Source organism: Scylla paramamosain, chromosome 1, assembly GCF_035594125.1.
Source record: "Scylla paramamosain isolate STU-SP2022 chromosome 1, ASM3559412v1, whole genome shotgun sequence".
In the NCBI taxonomy this organism is placed as follows: domain Eukaryota; kingdom Metazoa; phylum Arthropoda; class Malacostraca; order Decapoda; family Portunidae; genus Scylla; species Scylla paramamosain.
This window is the reverse complement of record NC_087151.1, coordinates 39,035,193-39,047,692: the sequence shown is the minus strand read 5'-3', so window position 1 is coordinate 39,047,692 and position 12,500 is coordinate 39,035,193. Positions and strand designations below refer to the sequence as shown.

Below are 12,500 nucleotides of genomic sequence, written 5' to 3'. Positions count from 1 at the left end.
TGTGTGTGTGCGTGCGTGCGTGTGTGCATGCATGCATATGTGTGTGTGTGTGTGTGTGTGCATGCATGTGTGCATGCGTGCATATGTGCGTGTGTGTGTGTGTGTGTGTATTTACAGAGTACTATTGACATTTTAGAAGTGTGTCTTTGTATTTATCTTAAGCCATGTAAAATCAAAGTCCTTATCATGTGTATCATAAGCATCAGTGTAAATGACTGTTAACATTAGTGCCATATGGATCAAAATGATATTTTTGCAATGAAAACTATTCTTTTTGAAATGGATCCTTGTAAACCCACTGTAACCTGTGCATATTTGTCACTAAGAAAACATGCAAGCTACCTACATTTGAATATTCCTGTGCATTTGTGTAGAATCTAAAACTTTGGTGACTATAGAGGATGTGATTTTTGGTCTGCTTAGAGGAAGGGTTTTTGAAGTGTAGGAATGTTATGATGATCCCCCTGTGGCTTGGCAGGCAAAGCACATAGACTATTAACACTATCTTACATGTCTAGTCTGTGTGCTTTGAGGATGGATGGGGACACTTGCTGGCTCCCTCCTCTCACATGTTACCCATTAGCAAGAGTGGCGGGACCTCATGCTGTCTCCCTTTTGTATGGCCTTGTTGTGCTGGTGTTGTGTAAAATAAGTCACACCATGAAATATCTCCTGAGTTTTATTCACTGTTTCATGGTAGGGTGTGTTTTGCATAACACTGTGTCCAGGGCAGAGCATGGCACAGGTATCTCTCATCTCCACTCCATTGGTTATGAGTGATTTTGTTTTTATTTGTTTTAAGAAGACAAAACATTGCAAAATTGCCATAGTTTGTTTTCAAGATTTTAAAATGTTTGAGAAGTGTTTTTTTTTATTTGATTTTATTTTAAGTACCTATGTATGTTTGTTTTTGATGAATTTTAATTTACTAGAGATTATAGAATGTAATATTAAGGATTATGCTTGCTTTCAGTTTTCAATTTAATAGTTTATGAGAGAGAGAGAGAGAGAGAGAGAGAGAGAGAGAGAGAGAGAGAGAGAGAGAGAGAGAGAGAGAATATTAACATTCATATCCGGAAGAAAATGTATAAAAATATCTTGTAAAGCAATAAAATGAAAGAATTTTAAGTGACATTTCATTAACTCAGGATTCTGTGATTCCCAGATTTTCTCACACATACATATATATTCTATTCTATTTTACATTGCATTTATTATGTATTTTGACACGTGAGAGAAAGAACATTCTTTATGATGAAGTCCAACTGTAAGATTGATGGTCCATGGTACTGATCCTCAGGAGGGACAGTAGTGTGTGTTAGAAGGTTGCAGAACACTCTGGGAAGGACTCCAAAAGATGTTGTCCTTCTTGTGGAATACTGGGACCATTATTCTCAGATATTTGGCGTCTTATCACTCATTTTGAAAGGCTTCAGAGGAAATTACGGAAATTACGGAGGCACAGCTGGCGGCATATTGCCATCACTTTGCTGTCGCGGCGCCATAAATCAATCACGTACAATGTACAATGTTTTATGTGAATACACGTACTTGCCAGTGTATCTTGATTGGGTGCGCAGTACTCAAATGATGTTCCACGATCAGGTAATGCCAATATTGAAAAAAATTATTCCATGACTGAATCTTCAGTAATGTTTCTTGTCTTTTTTATTCTTCATTTGTTTATCTATGTTTCAGTACACATTTTACGTGAAACATGGATGACAGCTCATGACAAGCATTTGCGGAAAGTGGTGACAAAACTCATAAAAGATTCTAAACTAATAAACTATTAAAGCCCCATAAGGTAGGTAGGTATACTGATGATGTGGCAGACACATGCACGCTATCCTCCCTTTCCAGCCTCATCACTCAGCTCTCAAGGTTACGGTGGCGACTCCTGTGCTGGCCTCGACCATTTACCTTCCTTGACCTGGATACTCGTACACCATAAATTTAACATTCATGGCCTCATACGTAGCTCAGTGTGTGTTGATGGTCCGTGAGGTGAAGGAATTGGAAATTTTGTTTGGAATTTACTTAGTATGTGCAGTTTTCACTCACCACTTAAAGGTAAAAGGGGGTATGCGGAAGGGGACACACACACACACACACACACACAAAGGCAGGCAGACAGATCACGTCAATTAATAACACCCTCATGTCCTGGCCCACCATCCCCGCTTCCTCCCAGTCCCGGAAGATGTACGAGGGATCCAGTTTCCCGAGGCGAGCAAACCCCATAACTTGCCTGTTTAACCCATTCCATCTTCGTTCACTGTGACGACCTTGAGTGTCTCGCTCAAAGATTCACAAACCTTTTCACTGAGTTTTCAAAGTGGCTAGCGTAACCTTAGATGCAGTTCTATAAAGAAATTATATAACATTACATCTTATGCGTCCGTGTGAATTGTCGCAGGTGTTTAAGTTAGTACAGTAAATCCTTAATATGAAAAGTGATAAAATTAATTATTCGAGACATGATTCAGGGCGTCATTGAGAGCCAAGCACGCTCCATAAAACACTTATGAAACAGCGATCCTCCATGACGTCAGCGCATCAGTGATCAGTCCCGGTGCTGCCGTGGTCTGAGGGAGGCGGTGCAAGATGTACAGTCGAGGTCGTTAGCTGTGTCTTGGTTTGTTGCCTTGATGAATCGTAACCAGCTCAGCTCCCCCATTGCTGGTACCTCGCACTCTTCTCATGACGCTCCGTTGTTCAGACTTTCTACCCTGTGTACAAATTCATCTGCTGATGGATTTATGACTGCGTGACATACGTGACATTGTGCAGGGACGTCAGACAATCAGGCAGCGGGACTCGGTGGGCTGTGTGGTGATAGTGTGGTGTAGTGATCAGTACGTCTCCGTGGCAGCCACATCGTGTTTACTTGGCGACACGTGCATGACGACGCCTCTGCCCGGCCCTCAGTGTACCTCCGCAGACGCTGGTGACGCCATTGTAACTTGTGTTGATAACTTCCCTGTGTGAGGACGTTACTGTTGAAGGTGAGTAGCTGGTGGTGAGTTATGACTGGAGGTGAGGACATTGTGCAGGTGCGGGTGCCGCAGTTAATTAACGGAATATGCCAGGTACTTACAAAGGTGACGTTGCTGTCAGAAGGCGGTGTGTATTAGTTACTGTACACTGGCACAGAAAACCTTCCTCCTTCTGCCTCTCCTCCTTTTGTTCATGCAAACTTGTGTTATAACAACCAACAACAAACATCGCTCATATTCATTCCTTAGGCTTCTACGAAATTATATACAACAGCGGGACCGCATCGCTCTAAGACACTCCATCCCTTCCAGCAAATAAATCGTATAACTGCTCCTAAAATCGGCCTGACTAGTAAGCAAAATCTAGCACCACCTAACTTAGCTTGCGGACTCGCCCTCAGAGTGCCCGCACATGTGGAAAAAAACTTTAATTTTTCAGTCTTAATATGCCATTTGCAAATTATTTCCTTTACCAATATATTTTCAATAGTGTTCCGCATTTGTATATAATGACAGTACTCTCCACACACTTGCATGTATTCGCTATTGATAACAGAGGCGTTCTTCTTACTAACACTCGCTTTTATACAATTTCCTCTGTAAATATTCTGAGACCCTAGATATGACCATGCAGTGATGAGTTGGTTGGCTGCAGAGTTGGCTGGCTGCATGACTACTGATGATTCTGCGAAATTTTATTTGTATAAGACGTTGCAGAATGTATCACAAATAATGAGTGAAACACCATAGCGCATCTTCATGGCCGGTGTAGCAGTTAAGTTCGATAAATGCACAATAAAATTTAGTAATGTAGCAACAGTAAAGCTCCTCCTAAGGATATGCAAACACGTAAATATCTAGAATAATATGGTTATAGAAATAAGCCCAATGCTGCATGTTTGCCTGTTAGGAAGGTGACTGATTGGCCTTGCATGCTGGGGAAATGGCAAATAAACACGAGGCAACTAAACTAAAAATGCGGCACCAGGTTCGCGAAAACTTTATCCTTCATCACCATCAATTATTGCAGAAGAAAGTGGGATGATAAGACACAAGAAAAGCTTGATGAACATTCCTGGATTTTGCATAAGACTGATTTAGTTATAAGGATTATAATCCACTGCCCTTGGTGATTATGAGGACTAATTCGAGTAGGTTCAGAGGAGGATAAAGGAGAATAGAGTTTTGAGATTCCTTAGTTCAGAGAGTGAGGCGAGGGTTGAGCAGGAGGTCGGTCAGTCTGATCAGCTCTTGCATAACGACCATATCATTGAATTATGATTTGCTAAATACATGAATAAACATTCATCGACTGTCTTCTTCGTGTACAAGGGGATAATATATGAAGGAAAAAACCGCTTCATTGCCAATGCTAAAAGAGTTAAATTAGAAGAATTCTAAAGAGTTGTCAGAATCCCTGCAGCACTAAAGATAATCTAACGTGTCAGGTTTGTTTACTGTCGCTAAGGTTACCAAATATGGACTGGGTAGTGTAGTGTGTAGCATGGGAGCCGCCGTGGTACAGTGGCACCGCGCGCGCTTTGGGGGCCAAGTGGTCATCAGGCGCACGGGTTCGAATCCTGGCTACGGTCCGAGGGTAGGAAGGGCATCCACTCGGGGTAACGGTTCCCAAATGCCAAATCCAAAAGTCCTTCATCAGGAGGCACCGTCTCAGCCCTAACAGACTAGGGAAAACTAGACGTAAAAAAAAAAAAAAAAAAAGTGTAGTGTGTAGCATGTTTGGTCCATTCGTGCATGAATGAAAATAGTGGTGCTGCTGCGGGCCTGCCAACGTTTCTTTATAGAACGAGAGATTGATTATTTGGTTGGTCAATGGCGTAGCGAAAGAAATGAAACTCTTTTCCTTACACGCAGATGCAGTAATTAATGGAAGGGACTTAGAGATATGAGATTTTTTTCTTTTCATGCCTGTTATCAACAATGTATTTAATAAAGGCTTGCTGTTTTAGTCTGCATGCAAATTAGTTCTTACGTGACGGAGGCAAGGAAGGCGGATAAATACATTACTCGTTTATTCTCCATCTCGCTATAACAGGGCCTGCAGATGCATCAATACCGTTACCAAATGAAAAGTAGAGGAAGAGAAAAATAGAGAAGAATATGAATAAAGAGAGGTTTAGAAAATAAGTGGAGTAGGATATCAGAGCTGTTTTGAAATTGAACATAAAAACATAAGAACATAAGAAATAAGGGAAACTACAAGAAACCATCAGGCTTACACGTGGCAGTCCCCGTATGAAATATACCTACCTATTTCCACCTATCATCCCCATCCATAAATCCGCCTAATCTTCTATTAAAGCTCCCTAATGTCTTAGCACTAACAACTTCAAATTGCGGACACGTCTTGTTTATATTCCGCTAGGCGTCCTTGTAAATGTTCCATAGCTCGTGTGTTATCAAGCTGACCATTTAGAGACTCAGAAGAAGGAGCTGGGGAATACTCGTACTGATCTCTAAGCCTACACTGACTAAGATAAGGTATTCATGGATTGGAAAATTTAATAATATTTACAGTCAACAGTTTCCTGAAGCAGCGGGATACGATGAGGTCTTCAAATGTTAGAAAATGTCGTAATATCGACGCTTGACAGTGTTGGAGGAGCAATGGGAAGGTGTCAGTTGCAGAATGACAGCTATAGGGGTGAAATGTGATGCCTTTCGTAGGGGTGAGGACAGAATCAGGCCGTACTGGAGGAGTCTAGCAAGAGCAACCAAAATAAAGACAGTAGGGTAGGTAGTCGCTTTGTCCCTTTTACCACTAGTACTCTTGTTAAGCTATATCCGCATCGAGCACAGTAGCCATTGATCAAGGTATAAAAATCTTCAAAATTATCTTAGGACTTGAGTGTTTGGTCCAAACGTCTAAGACACTGTAGCCACTTACAATATACCTACGTGTCAGAGTTCAGTCCCAGAGCAGGCTGCTTCAGACGGCTGAAACCTTGCCCCCCTTCAGATAAATTACCGTCTTTCTGTGATGCTTCAGAAGGGAGGCTTGGCATGAGGAAAGTTGAGTAGTAGCATGTGTGAGGAGCTTCCTGGTAATGGAGGGGAGTCTGGGGATAACTTTTGATATGGCTGTCAGATGATTACTGTATCCCCACGTAATAACATCCTCGCTGGTCCAATTTCCCGCAAAGGGTTCTTCACGTAATGACTTCCCTGCAACCTTATCGGACGTGCTCCTGGCTGCGAGGTGATGCTTCTTATCCTTTGGTAAATTTATGTCACAAGAAAGTGTCTCTGTTAATCTCTTCTCCTTATAAGTTTCCGTGAGGGATACGATAGAGAAAAAAAAAAAAAAGAGAAAAGAAAACGGGGACATGGTGTGATAAATTAGCATTGAATATAACCACTATTGACAGCATCGACCGGAACAATTACCAACATTGACATAACACCAGTGATAATTGTTATTAGTCATTATGATGTCCCTGTCTACCTCATAAGTGTATCTGAAACTCGATACTAACACGCTCATATACTGTGATCGAAAGTGTGATGAAAAACAGTATTGGTTCTGTGTAAAAATTTCGATGATCGTTGTGTACATAAGTCACGGCGTGTACATAAGTCAGATCTAAGTTAAACGAGTCATATTTTCCAGGCGCGGGTGGTATATATATTGTTTCGCGGTGATGCATGGAAGTGTTATCATATTTATCAGACAAATTATATCGACAAAAAAATATCTCCCTCCTTCACTCACATAGATCTCCCTGCGAAATTTCCGGTAATTGCACCTCTGGTCCTGCGCGCGAGTGATATATCAAGGCATTATTCACGATTATTCATCACGCCCCTGCACCTGCACCCGCCCGCCCACCACGCCGCCCACGTGACCAGCCTGCATGCCCGTCCCGACACTACCCCGCGACCTGCAAAACCCATTAGTTGTTACGCCCTGGTCTCCCCTTGTCCTACATAAATGCTTGTTGTCCAACCCACATGACGTTCTTTCCACATGCCTTCTCACCGCCGCTGTAGCTATTAAAAAATCACGGTCTTAAAAAATAGTCTGTCTAACATTTATTATGTATTAAGTAGTCATCGGTTTCATAGTTATTGACAGTAACATTACGGGATTAGGTAGACAATGAACAGATGTTATGAATTCGACCTTGACCACGCAAATCCTTGAAAATAAAAGAACATTGTCTGTGTACACCGGCCAGTGAGAGATCCCGTAAAGCAGAGGCAAGACAAATTTGGTCAAATCTTCAATACTCGTTATTGCTGCTGTTATTAATTTTCGAGTAGTGATACAGTGGACAGTCATGCATTTGTGCTTTTGTATACCACGAAACTAGAAACTACTCTTATACTTCCTTAGATAAATAGATAGAGACCGATATATAGTAGTAGATTAGCAGCAGCAGTAGTAGTAGTAGTAGTAGTAGTAGTAGTAATAGTAGGAATTTATTGAGAAAAACACAGATAATACAAAAAAAAGTTTCAATCTCGTTTCTGTCGAATCTAATAAAACGTCTTGTAGGAGATGCACGTGTATTGCATCACAGAATCAATGGCAACTTGCCATTCATGTTTCTCCGCAGATTAGAGGCGTAATAGATAAGTATCATCTCCTCCGTACCAGCAAGTCACTGTATTTTCTCTGTTACTGTTTGCGCAGACAACTATTCATTCATTTACTCCCATAGATACACAAATACAGCTTTACACGACGGCAATCCCCATCCGTGATCATCCAGAGATTAGCGGCGTCATAAATAAGTATATAATCATCAGCACACCACTCATCAACGCATTTTTCCTCATTCACTGTTTGCCTCCACGAGCGAGACTTGAACTGAAAGCGAGGGACGAGGAGGGTTCATTGGCTCACTCACTCCTGCTTCGGGTGCAACAAGGGTTCGCGTGTGTGCATTGTTTCGAGAGGCAAGACAAACGGCGGCCAATATCGGAGGTGGAGAGGGTAAATTAGTAGGTCGAGTTGCTTGCCTTCCTAATTCATTCGGTCTGGGATGAGGTAGAGGTGAGGTACGGGTGAGGTAGGGAGATTCTGGCATAAGAGGCTCTTTGTTATACTTGTTTGCTGGCCACCACTGCACTGTACGTCCCTCTGATACCGATGCTTCCCCCTCTGAGAGTGTTCTATATTTGTACAGTGTGCGTCTTATTGCCGTAGGTTAAAAATATTGTCCACAAGAATAGTAGTACTGAAGGGGAAGGAGGAAGCCCTAACAAGCAGCGATATGCTGCGTAACTGAACCAGCAGGCGCCTTGTTTGGCCTGAGTCAAGAGAGGCAAGAGAGAGAGATGAAGGAGCGGAGCGGGAAGAGAGCAGAGATGAGTAGCAGGAGGAGGATAAGAAGGGAGGAGGAAAGACGTAGGAGGAAGATAAGCAAGAATGGAAGGGAGATGAGGGAAAGAAGAGAGAGGAGGAGGAGGAGGAGGAAGAAGAAGGGAAAGGCGAATTAAACAAAGATAAGCACATGGAGGGAGATAAAGAGGAAGTGAAGAAGGTTGGGAAAGTGAGGATAAGAATAATGAAGGAGAGGAGAAGGAGGAGGGCGAGAAGGAGGAGAGGAAAGACGAATAAGACAAAGATGAAAAGAAGAAAGGAAATGAGGAGAGAGAACAGAAGAAAATAAGATAATAGAAGTAATAATGAGGAGGAGGGGGAGGAGGAGGAGGAGGAGGAGGAGTAGGAGGAGGAGGAGGAGGAGGAATACAAAGGAAAACAAACAGCAACAGATTTTTTTGCTTCTGTTAGGCTGGTTGATAAAGAAGAAAATAGAAGTGTAAATTAGGATTGGTTACTGCGACAGGAAGACTAGAAGGAAGAGGAGGAGGAGGAGGAGGAGGAAAAACGAGTACCTAGAACAACTATACACAGAAGAAAAGGGAGATGAGGTAGAAAAAAAAGAAGGAAGATAAAGATAATACTTAGGAAGAAAATATATAAAGGAAGGGAAGATGAGGAGGAAAAGGAGGAAGGCAAGGAAGACATTGGAGCATGAGGATAAGAATAATGAGTTAGGAGAAGAAGTTCGTAAATGTGCAGTGGTGTGGACTAAAAAAGGTAAGAAAAAACAAAGCACCACACTACCTCTTCTCCACTTTCCTTCCCTTTCTCCCTTTCTTTTTACCTTTTTCCTTTTCCCCTTCCATCACTCCCTTTTCTCCCTCCCTCCCATGTTTCTCTCCCTCTTTTTTCTCCCTCCTCCCTCTCCCTCTTTTCTCTCCCCTTCTCTCTTCCTCTTTTTCCTCTTTCTTTCCTTTCCTATTCCCTTTTCCTCTTCATTCTTCCTATTATTTTTCTCCCTTCCCATCGCCCTCTTCTCTTTCCCTTTCTTCCATCTTCTTTTCTTCTCTTTTTTTTCTCTTTCCTCCTCCATTCCCTCTCCCAATTCTCTATCAGCCTTGTTTCTTTCCTTCTTTTCCTTCCTTTTTTCCCCTTTCCTATTCCAGCCCCTCTCTCCTCTACCCGCTTTGTTTTTCCTTCTCTCCCTTCCTTTTTTTCCCCTCTCCTCTTCCATTCCCTCTCTCACTTCTCTGTCTGCCTCATTTCTCTCTCCCCTGCTTTTCTCTCTCTCTCCCTTCCTTCAAATCCTTATATCTTCTCCATCCTTTCCCGCCCTTCCCCATCAAAGCTGAGGGGCTGAGGGGAGGGAGTGAGGGGAGGGGGTGAGTCTGCAGGCCAGGCAAGAGACGCTGAGAGCAGAGTTTTGGGCTCAAACTAACCGAAAGAAAACTTTTGATGAACGATGGAAGTTTTTTTTTTTTTTTCGTTTTTTTCCTTTTTTTTTTTCATCATGCTTTCACTCAAAGTTAAGTATCACTGAAATTCATGCGTGGGTAATTGGGCCTGATTTTTTATTTTATTTTTATATTATATTTATTTATTTATTTATTTTTTTTTTATATTCATGGGTTATTTATTTATTTATTTATTTATTTTATGGACCGTTTAAAATTTTTACCTTCCCCGATTTAAAGTTGCTTGTTTCGGCTTGTAACTGTGTAATTATTATTTTTTTTTTTAGTGTGATGGGGGAATTTAAGATTAATACATTTTTTCTTTTCGTTTTGCCAGTCTCCCAGTACGGAAAATCATTTAGTGTTTCCTTTTTTTTTTCTTAGTATGTTTGCTTCAGTTAGGAAATAAACGTATGCGGCCTTCCTTGCATTCTACTTCTGTCAGCTATATGGTAATTGATCTGTCCTTCTGACAGCTGCTGCTCCTTCTCAAGCTTCATCAAAATGCGGTTCAAGTTTAGAGTAGCCGTTTATTTCGAAGGATACCATTGGCAACAGCAAAAGGAGTCATGAGAACATAAATAAGATATGAAGATAAGGGAAGCTGCAGGAATCCGTAAGGTCTACACGTGGCAATCGCTGAATGAAACATGTCTTTGTGTTTCCATGCACCAGTCATGAAATATAATAGAACTTCAAGTACCTGTAGCTTCGGTTTTGTCAGCAAAGTAACAGGTGGCATAATTATAGCCATTAACAATCAATTACCGTCTTTATCTTATCCTTTACTCACTCTGCTAGGATTGTTTGCCTAAACCACCTAAGAATTAGGTGATAAATATCAACCTTGCGTCATGCTCGGCCTGAAACACTTCCTTCCCTCGCATGAGTCACGCGAGGGGTGCAAACTTTGATGATTATCCAGACTTGCCCATGCTTCGCCTCACTTCGCCAGGCCGCTCATCAGGGCATGCGTGAAGAAAAAATGTGTATTATCGTGAAAAAAAGTCTACACACGAAATTCTTTTTAAGTGTTATTTAAAAGACTTGTTGTGGGTTGTTGTTTTATCCAGTGGAGTTTATTTATTTTTTACTTTGTTGAGGATGGACGAGTTTAAGTGGGAGGAGTATAGATACACTTCTCGGAACACTTAATTGATTAACAAGAAGAGACAAGCAACAACGGAGCAGGAAAAGAGAGGGGAGTGAATTGCCGTGTAGTTGTGTGTGTTAAGCCCTCAAATTTTCCAAAACACACACACACACACACACACACACACACACACACACACTACTCTACCTGTCACTTCAGGCAGACTAGAGATTCTCATTATGACGTATAATCAGCGGAAATTGGCCCGTCCAAATGATTAGCTCGCTCTAATGGTCTCCCTCCACACCTGCTATTGTTGTCTTGCTTCATTAAGTCCGTCTGTCAGGTGCACGTGATTACGCACCTCCTCTACACACCATCTTCCCTGCGCACGATAATAATTCATCTGAGTACGATAATGATTAATGCGATGACATTGTTCGTGGCATGAAGTATGACGGCTATTGGTACTCTGTTTAAGCAGGTTCCGGCCACACTTGGTGTATCTACTAGTCACACTAACATTACAGTTGCTACATCCCTTACACCATCATGCTTTTTTTTTTTTTTTTGTCTCATTTTTTTTAATAGTATTCTCTTCATCCAAAGAAAAAAAATGTATGAAGGACTTCGGGTTACTACGAGCCTGTCTGAGTACGGGATTAAATGACGTGGAAGCGGGTACATAACAATTATAGAGGAACGTAGCTAGGGGGTAAAGGCAGTGACGGATGCTACCAGGAGGGCGTCTATTAAATCCATCTCTCCCAGTCATACTCACACTACACTTGCGCCACCTCCTAGCCACATCCTTACACCATCTTCAGACATACACAAACACTACACCTGCATCATCTCTTAGCCAGATCCTTACACCATCTCTCAGTCATACTTTTTCGTCACTCTCACCACTCTTTGTATCTTGCTCCTTAGTATATATATAACGCCGCCTTATCTTCTTACTACGCCTATGTTGCATGTGTCGCCATCCATACTATTGTGCGTACAATTGACAAAACTCTAACTTGGTATAAGCCTGAGTGATGAAAAAGGCAAAATTCTCAGTTTTCTTTTTTTTTTTTTTTTTTTACCCGAGGATTGATAGTTTTCTTGCGCAGTCGAAATAGTTCACCAGCTTTCTTTTTTTTATTCATCCATTTCTTATGCCAGGTTAGAGTTTTCATTCCTTGTGTTTTATAATTTTCTTCTCTCGCTGTATTACTACTACTACTACTACAACTACTACTACTACTACTACTACTACTACTACTACTACTACTACTACTACTACTACTACTATTACTACTACTACTACTTTTTCGCATACATTATAATCCTAACCCTTATATATATCCTGCCTCTCTCCTTCAGACTAGTGCTATTATTTCTTCAGCCCTTGCCTTCATAACACACGGTACGAAAATCTCAGCCTATGGTTACGCTCTGGTACGTTGCATTCAGCGCGGCATTACCTTCCAGAAGCCCACGCGAGCCTCCCAGTTCCTGCTATTGGTATTACCTTACAAATGGAACGCAAAAAGGAAAAAAGTTAGTACGATATGAAGCACAGAGAGGGCGGGATTGCAGCCAGACAGACCAAAGTATTAACCTGTACCTGCACGGCCTCGCGTATGCTGCTAACGCAACAGAAAACGGGGACT

The 12,500-nt window shown here is 41.7% G+C and overlaps 2 protein-coding genes across 4 annotated transcripts in view; both read left to right on the top strand.

The window, feature by feature from the left end:
• The window catches only part of LOC135105268 (tetratricopeptide repeat protein 39B-like), a 137,150-nt gene extending 136,022 nt beyond the window's left edge, over positions 1-1,128 (top strand). For all 3 annotated transcript variants that reach the window (XM_064013507.1, XM_064013492.1, XM_064013499.1), the window contains one exon: positions 1-1,128. This exon is cut by the window's left edge and continues 3,290 nt beyond it. The gene's annotated coding sequence lies outside the window, so the exon portion shown is untranslated.
• A 1,424-nt stretch (positions 1,129-2,552) lies between these two features.
• LOC135105256 (uncharacterized) overlaps positions 2,553-12,500 on the top strand; it is an 83,258-nt gene continuing 73,310 nt past the window's right edge. The window contains exon 1 of the mRNA XM_064013482.1: positions 2,553-3,008. The gene's annotated coding sequence lies outside the window, so the exon portion shown is untranslated. The remainder of the gene's footprint in view (positions 3,009-12,500) is intronic.